Raw genomic sequence first — 8412 nt, forward strand, 5'->3', positions numbered from 1 at the left:
CACTAGGTCATGTGTTTTCATGACATTCAATAGGTAAGGATGACAAATGGGTCAACGTCAACCCGATTGCATGCAACATCTCTGGAAATGTCCAGAGGTCACCATTATAAAGACTACACCAATATCATCTCAAAGCCACTGAGTCTTGAAGCAGAAGTGATGCCGACCTGCCATCAGAACTGGATCGGGGTATCATTTAAGAGGTTTCTCTGTGGCTTCTCTAACCAATGGGAAATTCTGTTGTAGTTGCACTGACCCCTCCCCACTCCCTCTACCTACACGCAATCAAGGCAGCAGAATTTAGAATACTGAATACATGTGACCTTGATTCTTTTTAAATAAGTGCTTGCTGGAGTGTTGGCATATACTTATTTTACGGTTGCTTTTAACTTCAGAATCTTGCTTTGTGGGCTATATTGTAATGTCTATATGTCCAAGTTGAATTAGAACATTTAAAAAAAATGTTGGAGATAGCTATTCCTCTCCAGTAATCATATTGTTTCAAGAGAGAGAACTATAGAATTAAGCAACAGACCTGCACTAGAAAGAGATTTTAATTCCTACCGGGATGCTATGAATGCTACTATCATGCCCATGTTACAGGTAAGAAAACAAAGGCTCAGATATCCAGGAAGTGGAAGAGCCAGCATATGAATCCAAATCCATTCCTAGCCCTTGCTTTTTCTAATATACCTCAAAGCTGGAAGTGCTTCTCCCAATAAAATATTTCCCATCACATTTACAGCTTATTCTTAATTTCCACTAACAGATTTAGTGACTTAAATACTAGCCAAAGGAACAGGGCTCTGTTATTGATCTTTTAGTCTTTTTATTTTATGCTAAGAATGGCTGATATTTATTCGTGCCTCATACTCCAAAGCTGAAGTGATGTTTTCTACACGGTCCCCAATTTCAAAATCTGCCTACCTTGAATAAAACCGCTCTGATCCCCACTTCCTGATTTTATACACAAGGTTGCCACAAATTTGCCTCATCATCTCAGCCCAGTTTTCTAGTTCCTCGGGCATCTGATACCCAGGGCACCAAAACTCTTTTCTCTTCTATAGCTCACATAAAGCATCTTTATGATCAACAGGATCACTGGTGACTCTATCACTAATAATCTACGATTAAGGCTGTTCAAATAGACTACGCTACCCAGTACAGCGCAGTCAGCAAACCCTTTACATTTGTTTAAATCCAATTCTGCACCCATGGATGAGTTTTTATCTTAAGTTTGCTTTAATCTTGGCTCTTATCAAATCATAGTGAAATGACCTGTTTATGTGTTTGTCTCCCTTCGTGGATCATAAAGTCCTGGGGTCGGGGGGGGGGGGGGGACTGTTTACTTCCAGGACACAGCTCAGTGCCAAACTCATAGTGGACTATCAAGAAACACCTGCTGGAGGAGCTGAGTGGTACCCTCCAAAGGATAAGCCCCCTCATGGTTCAGGAGAGATGAGAAGAAGGCAGATCAACCTGCCACTGGCTAATGTTATGGAAAGAGAAGAGCAGAGGAGCCCAAAAACTGCAACAATGACTCGTCCAGTAACAGCAGTGATGTGTCCCCACCCAACACCATCTCATTTTAACACCAGGCTCTGCATTATTATCACTGTTACTAAGGCTGACATTTAGTGAGTACTTACCATGTACCGGGCACTATGCCGATGAGCTTTACAAACATCTCATGGAAATTTCATAGCAGCCCAATGAAGAAAATACTGTTATTTTGCAAATGTTAAAACCAAAACTTAAGAGTTCAGTAACTTGTACCAAATAGCAAAAGGAATCTCTGCCAGAGTCGGAATTCAGATCCATGCCACTTGGCTTCGACACTATGCTATGCCTTCTCCACACCAAAAATAAATTCCAAAATCTTGCCCTTTACATGTTGGCTAAAATGTGCCTGGTAATAAAACCACCAGATATAAGATTCACAGTACTTCTAGGATAAATGAGCCTACTATTACTATTCAAAATGACTGTGGTAGCACGATCGGAAAGAACGGGAACCATATGACTGCCTAGAGAATTGCTCAGACTTTTGTTCTTCTTTGAGCATCTGTATAAGTAGAGCTGATCTGATTGTCCTTTGGTCATGCATCACTGATGTTCACTCTGTGATTTTCCAAGGATGCTTATAGAAAACACTGCATCTCTCAGATCTCCACCATTTAATTCCCTTTTATAAGTAATGACATCATGAGGTAGAGGACACTATCATTTCTTGGTAGCCTCTGCTTTCTCACATTATAACAGTGATGAAGATACTGGTAGCTACAGGCTCAAACTTTAATATACTGTCTGATAATCCACAGGCCTTCAGTCATGGGTTCCAACTCTGGTGGCTCTAATATTTATATCTGATCTCAGAAATGCCACACATTTTACTACAAGCCAGTAGTTCACCTGGTATTAAAGGCTAAGAATGGAGAGGAATTCAAAGAAAAATGGGAAAGCGGTGAGGACACTCAGCCTGGGAAGATACTTTGAGCAAAGGCATAGGAGAGAGACTGGCACAGGCATAGCGATGTATCAGCAGTTCCGTGCGGCTGGAATACAGCCTGCTTGGGGGTATCTTATGAGAGTTCATGAAAATTTGGGGCCACCTGAAGGAAGATTGTACGAAAGTGTTGTTTTGCAATTTACTCAGTAGAGAATAGGGAATCAAAGGTTTTAGAGCAGAAAAGTGTAATACTTGATTAGAGCGGGGTTTGGGGAAGATTTCTCTGTCAATATGGAAATGATCAATTGGTATGAGGCATGATGAAAGTGGGGAGATAATTTAGAGGTAACTCCAACAGTTAAAAGATGATCAGGTACCAGACCAAGGCAGCATCAATGTCCTGACAATTATTGTAATAATTTGTTTCAATGAACCAAAGTACCAGGCCTTCCTTCCTTATTAGGGTCTTTATAAACAAAAGGACTTCAGAAGTGTGAATGTCATGTTTCCAACAGAGACCCTGGCTCATGAATAGGTTTTACACAGTGACAAGTATGATCTAGATGGAGTGTATTACTTACATTAAAAAATATTTAAGGATGTGTATGGAAAAGTCCCTGATGAACTAATCAAATGTACAATACAAGAGACACATTATCATTAGTCAAGTAAACCACACCCAAAGCACAGCTCTGCTAGTGTAGGTCTCAGCATCTGGTAACACCCAACCAGGTAACAGGGAGAGAGCATTGTCACTGTAGAGCTCCATTGTAGGATAAAATAAAAGCATCTCCAAATTTCTTGAAGCTCCTTGGTATGTATGTCTGAAATTTCACCTGTACCCCTCCTAGCTCTTATTAAAGGGCTGTATGTACTCTGTGCCTGTACTCTGCCAAACCCTAACCCTAACCTAACCCTAACCCTAACCCTAAAGTGTGAACATTATTTCAGCACCTTGAATCCAATTTCTTTAAAATATAATTTTTAAAAAGACCTCCTGTACTAAGCCCTGGCCAGTTGCTCCATGGTTAGAGTGTCAGCCTGCGGACCGAAAGACCTGGGGTTTGATGCCAGGTCAAGGGCAGGTACCTCGGTTATAAGTTCCCAGCCCTTGCAGGAGTGAGCATGGGAGGCAACCAACTGATGTGTCTCTCTCACATCGGTGTTTCTCTTTCTCTCTCTCTCTCTCTCTCTCTCTCTCTCTCTCTCTCTCTCTCTCTCTTTCAACCCCCCCCCCCCGCCCTCCCTTCCACTCTCTCTAGAAATCAATGGAAAAAATATCCTCAGGTGAGAATTTTTTAAAAAAAGAAAAAGACCTCCTGTACTTTACTTTTACTTTTTAGATATGCATTTTGTGACACACACAGCTGTGTTTCAGACAGTCCCTAGTTATATCAGTACAAGGAAACATTAAAGGCTATTTTCTTCAATTACCTAGTTGTAGTAGTCTACTAATGTAGGTAAAGTTCATTGCAGTTAATGGAACACTTTTACAATCATTTCATTTAATCCCTAATAAATAATCATTTTTAAAATTGTATGTCAAAAGGGAAAATGGAGTTTTATTTTTTTTTTAATATATATATTTTATTGATTTTTTACAGAGAGGAAGGGAGAGAGATAGAGAGTTAGAAACATCGATGAGAGAGAAACATCGATCAGCTGCCTCCTGCACATCTCCCACTGGGGATGTGCCCGCAACCCAGATACATGCCCTTGACCGGAATCGAACCTGGGACCCTTCAGTCCGCAGGCCGACGCTCTATCCACTGAGCCAAACCGGTCTCGGCAGGAGTTTTAAATTATTTATTATTATTTCCTTAAAAGGTAAATGTAGCCTACATCTATATCAGAATTTACCTCTTAGTGTTTTCAATGGCAAAATCACACCATTAGAATGTCATTAGGGTGATTCAAAGGAATGAGCAGCATCTGCTTTGCAGAAGGCAGCCTAAGGTGGTGGGAGGAATAGGGCCCAGCTCTGCCTGACTCGGCTACTCCCTAGCAAATCCTTGGGCAAATCCCTAACCTCTCTGAGATTCCATTTCTTCCTCAGTAAAATCCTAACAAAAGTACTTTCTCCGTAGGGTTGTAGGGAAGACTAAAGGAGGCTTCATTTGTAAAGTGTCTGGTCACTTCTAGGTACTTCCTACCCCGAAGACCATTGTTAAAATACAAGTGACTCTTGGTCACTTCCATTAGAAATGAGCATGACAATAACATCAACTATCTATTACATTTATTGATGGGTTATATATGCTATTCTCACTGTTAAAGGATATTTAATACAACAGCTCTACAAAGAATGAACATTATCCTCATTTTACAAATATTGAAACTAAGGCTCACAAATCATATAGAGAAAGTGGTGAAGTCCAGAATTTTTAATTCATAATAACATTCATCATTCATTTGTTCAATACTTAGAATGTCTATTTGTGACAGGTACTGGCCTGTGCATGAGAATTACTAACAGACAATGCCCTGTTGCCTTGCTTGTTGTAGTCTCACGTGGGACATTAAACAGAGAAAAATGAAATACTATGTATTTTGTAAAGTTATAAGTTGGTGGAGAAAATTAAGCAGGAGAAAGTTAACAGGGAGTATCAGGAGTAAGGAAAGTTGAAGAAGGCCTTATTATAAGGTGACTTTTGAACAGAGATGTGAAAGAAGGGTGGGAGGCAGGGAGATATTTGGGGAGAGAGTAATCCAAACAGAGGGGACAAAAAATGGCCAAGGCCTGTGCTGTGTGCATGATTAGGGCATGTAAGGAGCAGCCAGGGGTTGGTGTGACTGGCTAGGCTGTGGGTGCCTAGGAGTATGAAAGGAGATGAGGTCTGGGAGGTAGCATAGGATTGTGATCCTGCCTGGAGGCCACACTATGCACCTGGGCTCTCCTACTGTGTGAGAGAGGAAGCAGGAGAGTGACACAATCTGACTTAACATGTCAGAAGAGCCACTCTGCCTGATGGTTGGAAATGCATTGCCTTCTGGACACATTTGAAAGGATGGGCTGACAAGGTGTACTGATGGGCTGGACATGGACGTGGTCTGGCAAAACCCAGAATGGAATTGCCATTTCCTGAAATGGGGAGTGCATTTCCTGAGATGAACACCCTTTGAAGCAGATACAGGCAACATAATACTAATTAACATATGTAAGTACTTTTTATGTGTTGGGCTCTTGGCAAGCACTTTTTGTGCATTGTCCCAGTTAGTTCTTATACCAAACCTTTGGATTTACCAGGGAAGAAATAGAGATTCAGAAAGGTGATAACGTGCCCAAGGTCACACAGCTACCAGCTGGCAGAAATACATCTATATGACCCAAGGTCAATACTCATAATACTGTTGTACTCCCTGCACTGAGAAGTACAGAATACAAAATAAAGGACCATTGGGAAGGAAGTAGAAGTACTGGGAAGTAGTATTAGGTGATGGCTGGCACCTCTTAGGCACTCAATAAATATTTGCTAATGGATGAATAATTAAAAATATATGGATCATGGTGTAACAGATCAAGTTTGGGTGAGGAAAAAAAAAAAAAACTAAAGATTCCATTCCAGAAAGAATAGACTCTGGATAATGGATATTCAAGTCTTTAAAAAGAGAAATGCCAGAAAGGTAGGAAAAAACCAAACATATATTTGCCTGGACCAGCCCTATAGTGAGGAGAGGCCTTAAACTATTACCTTGAATTGTTGGATGAAAAGGCAGACATGAGGAGGTGACACATAACACTGTACATACTGCAAGTGATTAATGCAGGTTATATCAATAATAACAGAAGTAAACTCAGAATTCCTTACATTTAGTCCAATACAAGAGACCACACAGCCTTTTAAATAAAAAGCAACCTTTTAAGTCAATCAATGAAACCACCATCAGTGGCTAAGTTACCAGAATGGTGTTTGTGGTCCCCTAATTTGCAAGATCATATCCATAAATCACTCCCTAGACTTTCTCTTCACATTTTTTCAACCTTTTCGTGATTTTGTTCCCTCGTTCTTACCCTGCAGTCCTTGGGATAACAAAACACTGAACCAATGCATGTTTTTAAAACAGAGAACCTGCAAGCAAAGTAGATGTGGGGTTCTCTTCTAACAAAGACATTGCCAACTTTTCATTAAACTGGCAAAATATTCATGAGCCGTTTCACATTATTAAGTTGAAAAATAATCAGCAATGAATTCGTTTAAAATGTTTAGACCTCCTTTTCAGCAACATCTGTTTATGGTGAAGAATCTAAAATACAACTACAAGGAAAGTAAAGGGTTAGTTAATAAAATAAAATGCATTCATATCTAAAATTATTTTTTTAATGACTGGCAGTTTAAAGAAGCAATTTAAATAAAACAGACAAATACTGGTTTCTAATCACAAGGATCAGATGGAGGTGGGATGGGGGTGGGAGTAAATACCTACATCAAAATGTCAAAATCCATCATTTGAGCTAGAAGTTCATGACAAAAACTCAATACTTTACAGTAACAACAAACAATGGCTTTTACAAGGATTCTACTATTCTTTATATTCCATAAATTGGAAGAACTTGTTTTCTGAAAACAAAACCCTGAAATCTTTCTAGAAGTCCTTCCATGAACTTCAAACAATATAGCTGTTATAATTACATTTATTCAACATACTTTTCCTTAAAAAATTCTTCTGGTTCATGAGACTTATATCCACACATAAATACTAAAATAAGTATGTGCTGTTTACCGTCACACACACACACACACACACACACACACACACACACACACTCAATTTAGAATGAATAATGGCAGCCAAAGTGTTACCACAATGGGTCAAACACACTTGTGGTCCTGTGGTATTTTCGAAAATGAGAATCAACAAATACCTTTATTTAGTTATGATCGCGTTAATAAACACCCAAACCCTCAAGTGCTGTTGCTGTTGTTTTCCATGAGAACACCCATAACTGCAACCTGTTAATTTAACTAACCAGTGATGATAGACGATAGATAGATAGATAGATAGATAGATAGACAGACAGACAGATGGATAGATGATAGATAGATAGATAGACAGACAAACAGGGCTTCTACTCAATTCCTATCCTGGGAACTAGTGAAGCGAGGAAAGTTCAAGGTCTGTCCTGGAGACGTCCCTTACCCCCTTGGAGCAGGAGTTTGAGGGTTACCCACCCACAGCCTTCCGCCCACAGTCTCCTCCGCCCCGTCCCCGCAGGGCTGGCCTTGGCCCCCTCCCAGACTTTACCCTGCCTCCCAGCCCGCCATCCTCGGGCCGGGCTCCCGGCGGCTTCCGCATTCGCGGCCGGGACGAGGAGGCAGGGGCTGCGGGCAGCGGGCAGGGAGGCTCCGCGGCGGCCGGACCGCGGGCGGGGGGCGCGCCCAGCGCCGGGCCGCGTACTCACCGAAGGGGCCGCGCGGGTCGGGGCGCCTGCACGCCGGGACCGGATGGGACTCAGCCGCGCCCGCGGCCTCGCTGGGAAGCGCGGCGAGACGGGCCGCCGGTGTCTCCGCCGCCGCTGCTGTCGCCGAGCTATAAATACCGCTCGGCCCACGCCGCCGCCGCCTACGCCGGGCGCCCTCCGCAAAGTCCGCGGGCCGCGGGCCGGGCAGCGGGAGCGCAAGGGCGACGGCGCCCGGCAGGTGACCGGCGTGGCTCCAGCTGTGCGGCCACCTGCGCAGCTGGAGGCATCGCCTCCCGCCGCCCCCGCCCTCCCGCCCCCTCTGCTCCCCTCCCTCCAGCCCGCGGGCCGTGCGCGCCTGGCCCAACCTGCCTGGGCCTGGCCCGCTCCAGCAGAGCCAGCAGATGCGGGCCGGCGGGGGACGACTTCGGACTGGGAGGGGGCGGGGGAGAGGGCGACCGGCCGGCTTCAGCCTTGCGTGTCAGCAGCTGCCCAGTCTTCCTGGGGGAATGGACAGACTTCTTAAGCCCACCATCCTGCAGGGAACCAAGGGGGTTCCTCGACG

The 8412-nt window shown here is 43.3% G+C and overlaps 1 protein-coding gene across 2 annotated transcripts in view; it reads right to left on the reverse strand.

Annotated features, from left to right (window-relative positions):
• TMEM117 (transmembrane protein 117) overlaps positions 1-8148 on the reverse strand; it is a 433115-nt gene extending 424967 nt beyond the window's left edge. For both annotated transcript variants that reach the window (XM_036300144.1, XM_036300143.1), the window contains exon 1: positions 7851-8148. The gene's annotated coding sequence lies outside the window, so the exon portion shown is untranslated. The remainder of the gene's footprint in view (positions 1-7850) is intronic.
• Positions 8149-8412: the final 264 nt, after the last annotated feature.

The sequence above is a fragment of the Myotis myotis genome, unplaced genomic scaffold (genome assembly GCF_014108235.1).
Source record: "Myotis myotis isolate mMyoMyo1 unplaced genomic scaffold, mMyoMyo1.p scaffold_m19_p_3, whole genome shotgun sequence".
Classification (NCBI taxonomy): domain Eukaryota; kingdom Metazoa; phylum Chordata; class Mammalia; order Chiroptera; family Vespertilionidae; genus Myotis; species Myotis myotis.